Below are 15,527 nucleotides of genomic sequence, written 5' to 3'. Positions count from 1 at the left end.
AAAGAATTCTAGAGGAGATATGCAATTTTCTAGGAAAACAGAAAATATTAGAGATGATAACTTGCCATTTGACACCTATGGAGCATATTGCAAGGGTACAAGTCAAATCTGTCAAGTGTAGAACATAAATGATGTTAACACAATTATCAAGTAAATAAGGCAAAAGCTATGTTGATTGGTTTGATGTAACCACGTCAGATTGTATTAAAAAAAATCAACACTTTGTACCCCACATATGCATAAATGTATTCATGATCTATGTGTATTTGACTTAATAAAAAAAAAAATAAGAGAAACCATTCTTCCAAGAACTGCCACTTGAAAGTAGAAGTTTTGCAGCACCACATCCTCATTTGAAAATTTTCAGACACAGGAAGTTTTTCCCAAGCACCTCAGACACACGTGTGTGTGCACATGCTCACACTTCACATCTCTGTGGAGGATGCTTCTTTGCCTCTCCCTGGCTTCTGGTGGTAGCTACACTCCAACCTCTGTCTTTGTTGTTACATGGCATTCTCCCTGTGCATCTTTGTGTTTTTACATGGTGTGCTCTAAGGACACCAGTTATGTTGGATTAAGGGCCCACCCCACACCAGTACATGACCTCATGTTAACTAACTATACCTGCAATGACACTATTTGCAAATAAGGTCACCTTCTGAGGTATGGGGAGGATGTTAGGACTTCAATATAAATTTTGGGGGGATACAAATTGACCCATAACAGGCAGGTTAACTGTGGAAATTGAACAACCAACCTAATGGTCATATCAACATTTGGTTACTTTCAGAACAATTTAGTTTGTCAATCCACCTATAAGCATTCAGTGAACACCTAGTAAATCAACCAGTCCTGAGATATGAGTATGGCTTCTTAGATGAAATGAAATGACACCAAGCCAATCATTCTGAGACACTCCTTACTTAGCATATTTATTTAATCCTGTTTTCAAAGAGTTCCAAAAAAGTCAATAAATACAGAGGGTGCAAAAATATATATACACATTTTAAGAAAGGAAAAATCTGTATTAAAAGTTTAATACTCTCTTTATTTGGGTTTACTTAGTATATTGGGAGCATATTGAGTAGGAAAACCTGTCACATTTCAATCCCTATCACTTGTCAGATCTATGGAAATGTCCTATAGTCAGTTAAGGGAATATGCAGGGAATAGTATATATTACCAATAATATTTGATTAAACTGATAGCCATGTTGTTTTCCTCTTGATTCTTGCCAGGCTAAATGTAATTAACACCCCCCGCCCCCGTCAAGATAACCTGCAAGGCATTAGCTAAAATATTAAAGTCTGCTTAGATAGTGAGCAAATAAAGATGATTACTTCTGTTCTTAGATAACGGTGGGAGGTGTGTTTAATGCTTCTAGCCATTTGATGAAACGCCCCAGTTATGTCCTGATTTGTGCTGGGTCCTGCAAAATCAATGAAGACTCCTTCCACTAGCTGGCTCCACCTCTGGTAAATGTCAGTTTTCATTGAAATAGAAGGTATGATTGAAATAAAAGATAAACAGTCCTGTCCTTGAGCACATTGATCATAATATGAATGCTGTTATAGAAATAGTAAAACCATTTATACTATGGTGTATATTTAAAATTATTTATGTTATTTGGTAACTCAATTTTCATTTTGCAATAAACCACCTATGTAGTATAATTGTACAACAAAAAAGTGTAATACTCAAGTCATAAGTGAATTCTGCAATTATAAGTGATATAAAATGCAGTATATAAGATAAACTTTATTGGTATGAGTATTACAATTTTAGTAAGTTTTTTCCTTTCTTTTTTTTATTAAGTCAAATACACATAGATCATGATTACATTTATGCATATGTGGAGTACAGTGTGATTTTTTAATACAATCTGACGTGGTTACATCAAACCAATCAACATAGCTTTTGCCTCATTTACTTGATTATTGTGTTAAGACATTTATGTTCTATACTTGACAGATTTGACTTGTACCCTTGCAATATGCTCCACAGGTGTGGTCCTGCCGTTTACCCTCCATCAAACTTTTTTTTTTTTTTTCCTTTCTTGAAATGTATATACATTTTTTTGGCGCCTTCTGCCTAACTGTGGACCACAATGAGATACAAAAAAAAATTGAGACACGTCTTCCCCTCTGAGTTGCGGAGATGGACAAATATGAGACAACTTAAATAAAAATAATAGGTATAAGTTAAATAGTAATAAAGACAACAACAGAGGTGACACAATATGACTAAAGCAAAACAGAATATCTGCTTATGGCTAATGATCATAGCTTTCCTTTACTGATCATCTACTATCTTCCAGGCATTGTTCTAAGCACAGATTACATCACTTAATCCCTACCAACAACTTTATAAGGCAACTAGTATTACTATTGTCATATGCCAACTGACAAACGCAGGGAACAGGAAGGTTAAACAATTTTTCCGCTAATAACTATCAAAGGTGGAATTGAAACCCAGGCAAGTCAGGCTCTCTTACCCACTAACATTTCTGTCATTCTAATTCTCTAATAGATGATCAAACAAAAATGAGGGCATTATGCTTCCAACTTGCATAGTTTGTTTTAAAAAGTATTTTTGGATTTGCATCTATGTGATAAAACCTGATAAAACTCAGCCTTCATTTTAAAGATGAGGAAACAAAAGAGGACTTTCTCCAAAATCTATGTCTGTGAGTCACTGAAACAGTACAACCTTTCTGGTTCGTCCACTGCAATATTCCTTTCTATCATGGAAGTATTTATCAAAAACTCTATCAAAATATAAAGAAGAGAAAGTTTGATTACTAGTGGACAAAAAGGAATAAAACACCCCTTGAGAAGCCGCTCTGACGTCATGAGGCACTTGTTAAAAAGCCTAGCTAAATGAGTTATTCTTCAAAGCAGCCCCCTTTGATGGTGCCCACTCATCCAGCAATGCTGTTCATTGTTCAGCATTCACTCACTGTTCAAACTATTCTTTAAATTCTTTTGCAACCACCTTTAGAGTTTAAAGCTACATAAGACATTGTCCTATGAATTTTAACTATATCTTCATTTTTAAACCAAAAGCAATGCTCCCCAAAGCTGCAGTGCGCACTCTATGTTTAACAAATGTGTCTCAAAATGATTTGGGCCTAGAGTCAAATGCTGACTCCTCAAAGACTGACAGTATTGAGGATTTTTTTTTTAAAGGCACCAGGGTCTCTCAAGTCAATTGCAAAGAAAAATTCCAAAAATGGGTTAAATAACTTTGATTTGGAGCTTCCTGACCTTCCTCTACATGGGGCTTTTGGAATGCTGCCTAGGGTCTTTTAATTGTTGAATACGCTAGGCTTGATACATCTTAAATTAGTCTTAATTTACAAGAGCAGGCTGACCTTGAATGTTAGCAGAGATCAGCAGTAGGAGTAGTAGCTTGCCCAGCAGGCAGTTTGCCATAGTGGAGAAGGAGCATGCAAAGGGAATCCCTAAAAACTGGCTTAATTAGGATTCTAGGAGAGTCAGAAAGAAAAAGACTTGCAGCGATCCAAGAGTACAAACAATAGTTATCTTCCCACTCGGGGCGCTCTTACTCCAACCATAAATACAAGCGACCACCCAACACTGCTACAGAAGAAAGTGAAAGGACTACATTTACACATTTTTGGAACGCACTATTGGCAGAGAAGCTGGTTTTGGAGATGTGAAAGATATAATCTCCCCAAAAGCAGAAATTTTAAAAAGGCAAGAAAATGAAGAGGAACCAAAACCAGTGTCAAAAGGATGGCAAAGAAAGAGGATGAAGAAATTCCAGTTCTAAAACTACGGCACACATGAATCTGCCCGGCTTGCTATGCCTTCTGAAGGAGCAGTATATGCTGCCTCACAGAAGAATAACAAGAAGTCCCAAGCTCCAGATGAAAATTCTAATTAACATGAGGAGGAAGAGCTGGGTAGTGATGGCAGCAAATGGGTATGAATGTGGGGAGTCAACAAGGCTATTCAGGAGGTATACTAACTTCCTGAAGATTCCATCTGAGACACAGCTTCTACAGATATAATTCAACATCAAATCATGATTAAAAAAAAAAAAACACCTCTCAAAGTAGGAATAGTCAAAGGCACCTATGAGAATCTTATAGCTGACATCACAGTGGTGAAAGAAGGAAGGCTTCCGGCTTTCTCACTAAGAGTGGGAACAAGGCAAGGATGGTCACTCTTATCATTGCATTTAACATCTTTTAGAGACTCTAGCAAGTTTAGTAAGAAAAAGAAAGAAAAGGCATAACATATTGGAAGGAAGAAGTAGAACTGTATTTGCAGACAATATGATCATGCATGTAAATAATCCTAAGGATACTACCAAAAAACTACTAGAATAAGTAAATTTAGTAAGGATGCATGATGCACAAAGGCTATATAAAAATTATTTGTATTTTTATTGTTAGTAATGAACAAATGGACATTGAAATATAAAAATGGCATTTTTTTTTGAGACAGAGTCTCACTGTGTCACCCTTGGTAGAGTGCCGTGGCGTCACAACTCACAACAACCTCAAACTCTTGGGCTTAAGTGATTCTCTTGCCTCAGCCTCCCAAGAAGCTGGGACTATAGGTGCTCGCCACAACACCCAGCTATTTTTTGGTTGCAGTTATCACTGTTGTTTTAGCAGGCCCAGGCCAGGTCAAACTTGCCACCTTCGGTGTATGTGGCCAGTGCCCTACTCATTGAGCTATGGCTGCCAAGCCAAAAATGGCATTTTCAATAACAGAAAAATTAGAATATTTAGGGATACATTTAATAAAATATGCCAAGAACCACATGCTGAAAACTACCAAACACTGCTGAGAAATTAAAGATGACCTAAAAACATGGGGAAATTATGCTCAAGGATCAGAAGACTCATTATTGTCATGACACAAATATTGATCTATAAAGCCAACGCAATCCCAATCAAACTCTCAATGGATTTTGTTGACAAGCTAAGGAAAGACGAGGGACCAAGAATAATTAAAACAATCTTAAGAAAAATAGCAAAGTTGAGGTACTGCCTTCACCTGACCTCCAGACTAAACTATTATGCCTCGTAATCAACCAGTGGTCCTCAAACTGCGGCCCGCGGGCCACATGAGGCAGTGTGATTGTATTTGTTCCCGTTTTGTTTTTTTACTACAAAATAAGGTATGTGCAGTGTGCATAGGAATTTGTTCATAGTTTTGTTTTTTTTTTAAACTATAGTCCGGCCCTCCAACAGTCTGAGGGACAGTGAACTGGCCCCCTGTTTAAAAAGTTTGAGGACGCCTGATAAGACAATGTGGAACCAGGAGACATAAAGATCAGTGGAACAGAAGAGAGTCCATAATTAGGCCCATCTTTTTTGAAGTCCTAGCAAGGACCTCCAAGGATTTTCAACTAAGATACAAAGTTGATTCAATGAGGCATGAGAGTCTTTCTCATAAATAACACTGAAACAATTTGATGTCTATGTGGAAAAATAAATGAACCTTGACCCTTCACATAATATACAGAATTAACTTGAAATGCAACATACACATACAGGTTTGCTGTGTAACAACTTAGTAGTTATAACTTAGTAGTTATAAGCACACCTATTTATCATCGCCCAGTTTCTGGAGGTCAGAAGTCTAGGTATACCTTGACTGGGGTCCCCAGTTCAGGCTCTCACAAGGCTGCAATCAAGGGGTCAGCCAGGTGGTGCTCTCATCTGGAGGCTCATTCTGATTGTTGGCAGAACTCACTTCCTTGAGCAGCATGGCCTAGGGCCCTGGCTCTTTCCCACAGACCACCTTCCTCAACATGGCTGCTCATTTCAAATCAGCAAGGAGAATCTCTCACTTCAGAGAGGACCCAGACCCTCTTTTAAGGATTTTCTACCAATCAATTCAGGCTGCCTAGAATACTCTCCCCTTTAACTCGAAATCAACTGCTATGATCTTAATTATATCTGCAGAATCCCTATACTTCTTCCATATTCTATTCCACATTCTAGAAGCAAGTCATAGGTCCCACTTACACACAGGGTATGAACGACAGGGGTTGGAAATCGGGGGGGGGCACCCTGGAACATGTGTGCCACAATAGACCTAAACATAAGAGCTAAAACTAAAAAAAAGTTTTAGAAGGGAACACAGGGAAAATTTTTTGTGAATTCAGGTTAGGCAAAGGTTTCTTAGACCACAAAAAGCACAAAAAGGAAAAGGAAAAAAGTAAACAGGACTTCCTTAAAATTAAAAATCTCTGCTCTTCCAAAGGCAACCCATAGTTCGAGATACAATTTTTGCAGATAACATATCTGATAAAGCACTTGTATCCAGAATAAAGAACTCTCACAACTTAAGAGAGACAGTCCAATTTAATAAGAAATAGGGGAAAGATTTGGGCAAATCATTCTCCAAAAAAGATAAGCTTAATGGTGAAAGCACATGAAGACATGCTCACCATCACTAGTCATTAGGAATATGCAAATTAAAACTATGATGAGATATCATTACACATCCACTCAAATGGCTAAAATTTTAAAATATAGATAATAACAAGTGTTGAAGAGGAAGTGGCCCCATGGGATTGCAAAATGGCACAATGGCATGGTCACTTTAGAAAACAGTTTGACAGTTCCTTGTAAAGTTAAACATACACTAAGCACACAGCCCAGCAACACCATACCTCAGTATTTATTCAAATAAAAACACACATCCACACAAAGACCTGTGAGTAAATGTTTACGGCAGCTCTATTTATAATGGCCCCAAACTGAATCAATTCAAATGTTCATCAACTAATGAATGCATAAGTTACACTATAACCATGTAGCAACAGAAAGTCAAGAACTGCTGGTACACCACACAACATAAAAATGAAAACAAAAAGCAGTATGCTAAGTGAAGATAGCCAGCCACACAATGCCACATAAGCCTGTCCCCAACAAATTTCAAAGAACTACAAGCATTCACACCATACTCTCCGACCATAGGGCAGTTAAGTTGGAACTCAGTTTTAAAAATACATTTGTAAGTCTAAAAATATACTTCTAAACAGCTCACAGGTGCATAAAATAATCACAATTGAAATTAGATATACTAGAACTAGAGAATAATGAAAATACTGTTTCAAAACATTTGAGCAGAATGGCTCTGAAAAAGTGATTCCTGGTATACGTTTTAAGTGGAAAGAGCAAGAGGCTGAGAAGTATATGAAGTATATGCTTTTTTTATATGTAAGAAAAGGGGACCTGCAAAGAGGCACAGGCGTGTGTGCAGGGGTAGGGGTGTGTGTGTGTCTTTCTCAGCTATGCAAGCCAGAAACAGAAGAATAAAACTGATTATCTATGGGGGGAGGAAACAGCACACCTGGCCTAAGACAGGGATAGAAATAAGATTTTTCTGAATATACCTTGACATAAATTTGACTTTACAACTACATAAAGATTTTACTCAGTAAAAAATTAATCAAAAAGAAAAAGATCCCTAAAAATGAAAACAAATGAACATAATTATATTATCAAGTTGTTGCTACAACCACAACTGACAAGCCTCCAGTAAAACTAATCAAGAAATAAATAAGGCACAAATAAAAATATTAAGACGCAGGAATGAAAAGATAGACCACTATGGGACTGGCAGATATTAACTGGTAGTTTAAAATCTTCCAGGCCCAGGTGGCCCTATGAACAAGTTCTATCAACATTCAAGGAACAGGTAACTCCAATCTCACACAACCTTCCAGAGAACAGAAAAAAAGGGAACATTTCAACTTACTTTATAAAGCTACCACAATCATGATACAAAACTTCGCAAAGATAGCACAGAAAAATCAAAGACAATCTCACATACCTAAATGTAAAAATCTTGGGAGAAAAATATTACCAATCAAATCAAGCAGTAAGAAAGATTATGACCATGTTGAGTTTATTCCAGTAACGCAAATTTAGGTCGTACTACAAAGTTATATATTTAGAAGATGCCTTACAACAACCAACCACATTAACTAGTTCAAGAAGGGTTGAAAAACATATCTCCATAAAGGCAGAAAATGGATTCGATAAGATTCGACATCCACTTATGACACAAAAACTATGCACTAGAAATGCATCTACACACCTAAAGTAAACCTATTTTATGGTAAAGTGCTGAAAGCATGCACCTTCTCAAATACGGATCCCATGCCCCAGCCCAGACCTAATGAATCCCACACTCCAGGCATGATGCCAGGGAACTCATGGTTTTGCAAAATCCCCCAGGTGATTCTGATGCAGCTTGCTACTCTTAACATCACCTGGGACCTAGAGGGAAATGGGAAAACTCCCTGGCCCCATCTCGGACCCACTGAGTCAGAATCTGCATTTCAACCCCCAAGTCCAGATGATTCATAACACAGTGACGTTAGGGAAGCGCTGCAGCAGCCGTTCTCAGCCCAAGCTGTGGGCCAGAACCCCCAAGAACCTGTCTCTTAAAAATGCAGGTGTCAGAGCCTCACTCCAGATCAATTAAATCTGCAGGGCGGCAGCGAAGGCGAGCCGCAGGTATTTACGGCTCCCCAGGTGACTGTAAACAGCAGCTGGCAGGGTTCCCTCAACGAAGAAACTTGTTTAGGGACTCAGCGCCCTCTCTGAAAAGCCGAGAAGAAAGAGGCATTCCTCGAGTTCTTTGAAGTTTCCCCCAAGAAACACGCTTGCATTTCACACCGTACACCAACAACGCCCTCTCAATATGGCTTACAAAACTGAAAACTGAAACCAAGAAAAGACCCTGTAGTCAGAGGAGCTGTAGGAAGTTGCCGCGGAGGCTGCACACTAGTCAGACTTGCCTGGGGTCAGCTCCTGACTGCTGCTTCCAAAGCGCCTCACCAAAGACCTAACCTCTCTGAAACTCAGTGGGAGCTTAATAGTTTCCACCTCAAAGGGACGCGGTGAGGATTCCAATGAGCTCTGGGCTGAGGGTTCGAGACTACTCCTAATGTTAAGGTATCACGGAGGCGGCTGTTCGCACTGCCTTTGAATCTGATGAAATCGTCAGCAAATCCAGGCCAACTGCAACCGTCAGAGCAGCACTGTCCCACACTGTAGCGACTGGGACCTGTCGCTCCTGAACACCAGAGTGTGGCTAGTCCAAACTGACATGTGCTATCAAGTGGAAATACTTACCGGATTTCCATAACTAGCACCCCCAAAGGAAAACCATCTCATTAGTTATGTTGGTTACATGTTGAAAGGATAATATTTTGGATGTACTGGGTTAAGCAGAATCTATTACAATGTTTTTCACCTGTTTCCTTGCGTTTTTAAGGTGGCTACTAGGAAATTTTAAATTACACATTGGCTCAAATTCTTTCTATTGGCTAGAGCGCTCTCAAAGGATGGGGAAGGCAGGACATGAACTGGTGCCATTGGACTAGCCTGCTCAAACTTTAATTTACATACAAGCACTTGGTGGTCTCATTAAAATGTAGATTCTGATGGGGGGCGGTTAATGGATGTGGGACAGGGACAGGGAGCAAGGTCAATCTTTACTAATAAGGAACAACTGTTTCATGGCAGGTGCAATTAGAACCTCTGGGTAAATTATTAGAGTTGATAATAATTTTTGAAATGTCCAGCAGGGTTAGACCCATCCTCAACTGATTAAAAATAAGTTCTCGGCGGCGCCTGTGGCTCAAGGAGTAGGGCGCCGGGCCCCATATACGGGGGTGGCAGGTTCAAGCCCGGGCCCTGAAAACTGCAAAAAAAAAAAAAGTTCTCTATCACAGCAAGGGATCCAAAGTCCTCCCTCTGTAAGGTCAGTAGGGACCGCGTGCTTTCTCTCCCAGGTTCAGAACACCTCAAAACCAGGAAACTCAAAATGGAATATTGGCTGGCGTTTCTTACATCCTGCTAGTCATATAACCAGTGTCAACTGCAGCACCCTCCTGGGATCTCACTAAATTCAAGTGAAAACTTTCCTTCTCACTGTTGTCCACAAATAATACTGACCAGCCAGTGAGTTGTATATTGCATGTCCCTAGTGAGGGCTGACTATCGTTCAGGTTCATTTCCTAGTTCAGTAAAACAGCCTGGGTCAATTCCAGGCCTGCTGGAATTAAGCAGAGTCCCCATTCTCCTGCATCTCCACCTAAGTAATCTCAGGACCATAAAGCAATTTAAAGGTCATATAAGGCGACTTAAAGCACCACCACCCTCTCCCTTACAGCTCGCCTCTGTCTCAATAATCCCCCATGAAGGAGAAAGAACAACACTGTGCCCAGCAGCCCATTCCATTTGAAAAGGCTCAGAGGAAATAAAGAATGCTTCCTTCTCACAAAGAATTCAAGGGCATGCTATCAACACGTAACAACCATCACATGCTAAAGAAAGGGCATCACTGTGTGTTGTCAAGGTTTGTACGCAAGGGATGAGAGGGGAATGAGTTACAAACAAGTTAGTTTTTATTTTTCTTCTTTCAATTACTCCCCTTGAACTTTTCTTACTCCTTTCCACCCCAAACATACCAGCAAGCAAAGCAAAAAACGAACCTATACTCAAACCGCTCATAACAAGAGTCCACAAATCAAGAAGCTGAGAAGAAAGGGGTGGCAAAGCAATCATTGAACTCAAAGAACTTCCTTATTCATTTGCCAGCTGACTACTGCAAGAAAAGCTAAGCCATGAGCTCCATTTCTTCCTTAGACAAAGAACAAGATCTTTAGACCTGTGACAGAATTGGTTAAAATGAACATTCCTGAACAATTTAAAGCTGGATTCCCTTGTCCAACTCCAGACTAAGAATGTTTCCTAAATACCTACTGTGTGCATAGGGCCATCTTGGGTTTCACACAACCAGAAAAAATGTTTCCAACTTCAGTCTTTTTTATTACAACCATGGAAGATGAAAAAATACTGAAATATGCAAGGAACAGCAGTACTAAATTAATAAGTACCTGAAATTTTGAAGTGCTACTTATGCAGTCATTTTAAGATATTGAGAAACAAATTCAAGTAACCAGAAAAGGGCACTCAGTTACCCATCCTGTTCCAGCAAGGAAGATGGCATGAACCTGGAGCCATCAAGTCCCTGGATCTCTTCTCCAGAGCCTGGGTCACTTTTCATCCTAACACCAGAAGTATAGGAAGTACAATCTGGTGCAGGAGGGACTGGGAACATAGCAGGGCTGCAAGCCTGAGGGCCCTTTTCTTAACTGGAAAAGGGAAAGACTTCTATTCTGAGACACTTTGGAAAGAGGCAGGCAAAATTCCCCAAAACAAGATCACCTTGCTGTCACCCTGTTGATTGCTGGTTATGCAGTACTACCATTTTGGGAATAAATGAAATGGAAACTTGTTAAAGTATGCCAATGGCTTCCAGCTCCTATGAGAGAGGCAATAACACACCTGCATATTTCAATGGTGGCTGAAGAGGGAGATTGAGGCAGAGAGGCCACATCTACAGCTACAGGGAAGACAGGCCAACAACAGGAAGGACAGCTGCCTTCTGATATCAGTTCTCCAAATAGAAATTGCTTATACAACATATTAATGCAATAATAATAATTATGCTGCAGCTTTATAAAGGGTTCTGATGCACATTTGATTCTCTGAAGAACTCTGGAAACTTGGCAGGGCACATTTTCATAGTTCTGTCTTGCAAACGGAAGAGCCACTGGCATCAAGGTTAAATGACTTGCCCAGCATCACAGAGTTAAGGAGGGGAACTAGGACCTAAACCCAGCTTTTGGAATCCAAATTCAGGAAGCTTTCTACCACCTCACCCAGACAAAAAGCTCGTTTACCATTGTTCCTCTGGTAGAAACAGAAAGAAAGCACTAGTGTACAATGCCAATTTTCTAGAGATGCCTCCACATTCTTAAAAAGAAACGGATGGGATTACTGCAGCAGTCACTGTGGAAAAACACATTACAAACATTTCCAATGGAAAACCATCCTCCAACCACAGGATGGCAACTAAACCTAACTCAACTAACTCCAACTGGGTCTCTTGGTACACTCTCACTTTCAAAGCAGAAGAATGGAAAGAAGGCCTCTCTTGCTCTATTATTGTTTGTACCAACAAACACAATATGGCCTCAAATAATTTCTGAGTCCAAATGGTGAAGGGAATTTAGTACTATAAGAATCTGAGGACAATGCTGGCAATGTCACCTGAAACTGAATCTCATGACAACAATGAAATGCAGAGAAATGTCTAGAAAATCAAGCTTACTGGATTTCCAAAAGCTAATTAAGACATAGCTAGAATATGTTCTTGAAAAGAAAGGAGTTCCATATTATTCAAGTCAATAACAATTTATTCTGCCTACTATGTGCAACATGCTATTCTATGCACTTAACATAAATATTCACTCATCCCCCTAACAACTCTTGGGGGCCTGGCTTCAAATCCTGGCAGACCACCTATTCCAGACTGACACCTTGTAGGCAAATGAGACTCCCTATCTCCCACATCTTCTGAGAAGGGATAATAAACTGAGAAACTAGAAAATAAAGAAAGCAGAACTTCAAAGAGGTCAAAATAGGGAAGGGAAATTACTAAACAATGAAAACAACCTATTATTCTGTTATAAAACTGGATAAACTTTAGAAATAACTAGAAATCCCAGCCTTTGAAATCCTCTGCCCACCACTTGAAAATGTCACCTACTAATTCTTACAGAATCTCCACTTCTTTCCTTCTTTTGGAGCCTTCAATAAAAATGCTAGCCAGTGGTTTCTAATGTAACTATATTTTCTTAATCCCCCTTTCATTTTGGAGCAAAGAATATTGAAGTAAGTTTTGTAACTTCAATCATTTATCTGACCTAGAAGAATATTTAGATTTGCTTTGAAGCCACTGAACACACAGACTATGAGCACTGAGAAAGGACTCCAGCAGATGAACTTGTACAGTAAACCACCAGTAATGCCATTTTATGAGTGAATGCTTCTTTATTCTGGAGCTACTCGAAATGAACTAGTTTCCTTACAAACTCCACAACACAAAGATTGAAGATCATTTCAGATAACAGGTACAAACCAACACACGGGAAGAAAAATCCCCTATGTAAGGTAGCCTCAGAGTTCAGCAGATACAGACATGAAATCAACAACCAATAGTGACCTGGCAGAGCTTTCTGTAGCTAGCATGAGTGAACTACTAGCTATAGTGAGGTATCTAACTACAGAAACTGTAAAGGATTTGAAAAACTCCTCCCTAGGTGTCTGAAATCACTCTTTGTATGCAAAAGGGGAAAGGCAAGTAAAAATCAGGTTGTGATAAATTTACCATCCAAGAGACACTCATTGGAGAAATGATGACTCCATGGAATCTCTTTGATTCAGACAGATTTACTTTCAGATTTATTTCCTTTAATGGAACAGCAGCTGACAATCTAAAACTAGCAATTTGAAGCAATGCCCACGTCACTGTCAATCATGCTAGCCTGTTTTACTATTATTATAAAGTTTTAGAGCTCCATTTTTTTCATAGAGCTCCTCTCTGCTGGAAACACATCATTGTTTTTTTTAATCGTCTGCCTCCCCACACATAAACTCCATAAGGCAGGGATCTCATCAGTGGAGCTCTTTGCTATCTTCCCAGCACTTAGGTCCCTGCAAGCACACCATGGGCACTCCAGCATTGAATGAATGAATGAATGAATGAATCCACTGACAACTTGATAAATATATTAGAACTTTCAGGTATGGAAAACAATCATTTAATAACCATCCTAGAATTTATAAACCCCAGTGAATGTTATCCACCTTTAAGCAACTCAGGAGGCTGCTATAAACTGATGCTGCAGACAGCACCAATGGCTTGAATCTCCTCCAGGGTGTGGATTCTCTTAAGGGTAGGGATTATTTTGTGAAACAGCCGCCATTTGAAGTCAAATCTGGTAAATACACGATTCCACCCAAATTTAATGTTTGATTAAATCAAAACATGTCTATGAAATAACAAACCTGGTTTGTCTTATTTGGTTGGTAAAGTGGTTTTGAAGGAAATCCAAACTGATTTGCACTACAGCAAAATGCTGGCTCCATCTCAAGATTCTAAGGTGGATACTTCAAAAGGAATAAAACTGAGCTGTGGTGAAAAGAACCTAAACTAGATAGACACCAGGATACTCCCAGAGACCTGGCTTGTGACATTAGTCTTGCCATTAAGTTACCCTGAAGCCTAGGTCATATTAGTTACCACCTCTGGGCCTCAGTTCCCCAACCCAGGAAACAAAAGGAACAACTGTGAACTTCAATGTCCCAGTCAATTCTAAAATGCTATGATTCTATTCTTGTGAAGATTTGATGTATCTGTTTAAAAACCAGTCACAACCCACTTCACCGCATACGTTCTATGCGTCCATAAAGCCCGTAGTATAATTTTTGCAGCAGATTCACTTCTTATTTGCTTGAGCAAATACTAAAATTAGTTTTCACTTCCTGAGCGCAGCAAAAGACAGTTAAGGGAGGCAATCCGACCAAGGGCGCTTGCTCGTGCCCGTGCACACTTCCGACTGCGTATCAGGGAACGAACCGTTCCCTCTAAGATCGTCCCTCAACTGTTGCAAAAGCATATAAACTGCCTGTGTGTGACATAGAAACACTGGCCGAGAGAGACCATCGAGGCTTTTCGGCCAGTGGCCGGCTGCGACCGTTCTGCAGGGCCCACGGGGGATGCGGCGGGCACCCACTCTGCGCAGAGGGCCAGGGCGAGGACCAGCCTCCGCGCGTCGCCAGGGAGGCAGGGCGGCTGCCTGGCCCGCTCACCGGCCCGGGACAGAGAAGCAAAGTCCGGGCAGCGGCTGAGAGGTCCGCTCCCCGCTCCCCAACCAGCCAACCCCGATTCCCGTCCCGACCTTCGCCCGCCGCAGGCCGGGGACATTGGGCGGGGAGAACCGGAGAAGCCGGAGGCACCTGCCTGCTAGTCCCCGGCCTCAGCCCTGCCCCGCGGGGACAGTGAAGACGCTGGGCGAACCCCCACCCACCCCCACGGGTGAGTCGAGGCCCCGCACAACTCGCCGGCCTGGGGAGTCCCAACTTCCTCCTCCCGATGCCCTCCACAACGGGTCCCCGCAGCGTCCAGCTGAGAGCCAGGCCAGCCCCGAGCGCGCACCCACCTCAGGCTCCTGGCGCCACCGCGGTTGCCAGGCTGCTCCGCTCCGGGCCCTGCTCCGCCCCCTCCGGGGCCCGCCCCCCAGCCTCCCCGCCCCCAGCCACCGCCCACCGCCCTCCTCCGCACGCCGGTTGGTGGGGATGGGTCACATGATAAGGCGGGGCGGGCGGAAGGAGGCGGGTGGGCCTGTGGAGCCGCTCTGAGGGGCGGTGCTCTTTGCCCGCTAGGCCGCTGGGAAACGCTCTTTGACGGGTCTGGCGCGTGGAAGCAGCTGGGAGTTGTAGTTTCCTATACAGTGCCGGGAATGGGCAGGGCTAAGATGTCAAGAGCCACCCTTGTAAGGGAAGTTGGAGTCGGCGCGAGCAGAGTCCTCTGGGAAGCGTAGTCCCAAAACTTTTGTCAGGGTCTCACTGTTGTTCAAAAAACGGGAAATCCAAAGGGAAATCTCTAAGA

At 41.3% G+C, this 15,527-nt stretch overlaps 1 protein-coding gene across 2 annotated transcripts in view; it reads right to left on the bottom strand.

The window, feature by feature from the left end:
* The window catches only part of MTM1 (myotubularin 1), a 110,685-nt gene extending 95,548 nt beyond the window's left edge, over positions 1–15,137 (bottom strand). For both annotated transcript variants that reach the window (XM_053580162.1, XM_053580163.1), the window contains exon 1: positions 15,079–15,137. The gene's annotated coding sequence lies outside the window, so the exon portion shown is untranslated. The remainder of the gene's footprint in view (positions 1–15,078) is intronic.
* Positions 15,138–15,527: the final 390 nt, after the last annotated feature.

The sequence above is a fragment of the Nycticebus coucang genome, chromosome X, assembly GCF_027406575.1.
Source record: "Nycticebus coucang isolate mNycCou1 chromosome X, mNycCou1.pri, whole genome shotgun sequence".
Lineage (NCBI taxonomy): Eukaryota > Metazoa > Chordata > Mammalia > Primates > Lorisidae > Nycticebus > Nycticebus coucang.
This window is presented reverse-complemented; position numbering and strand designations above follow the sequence as displayed.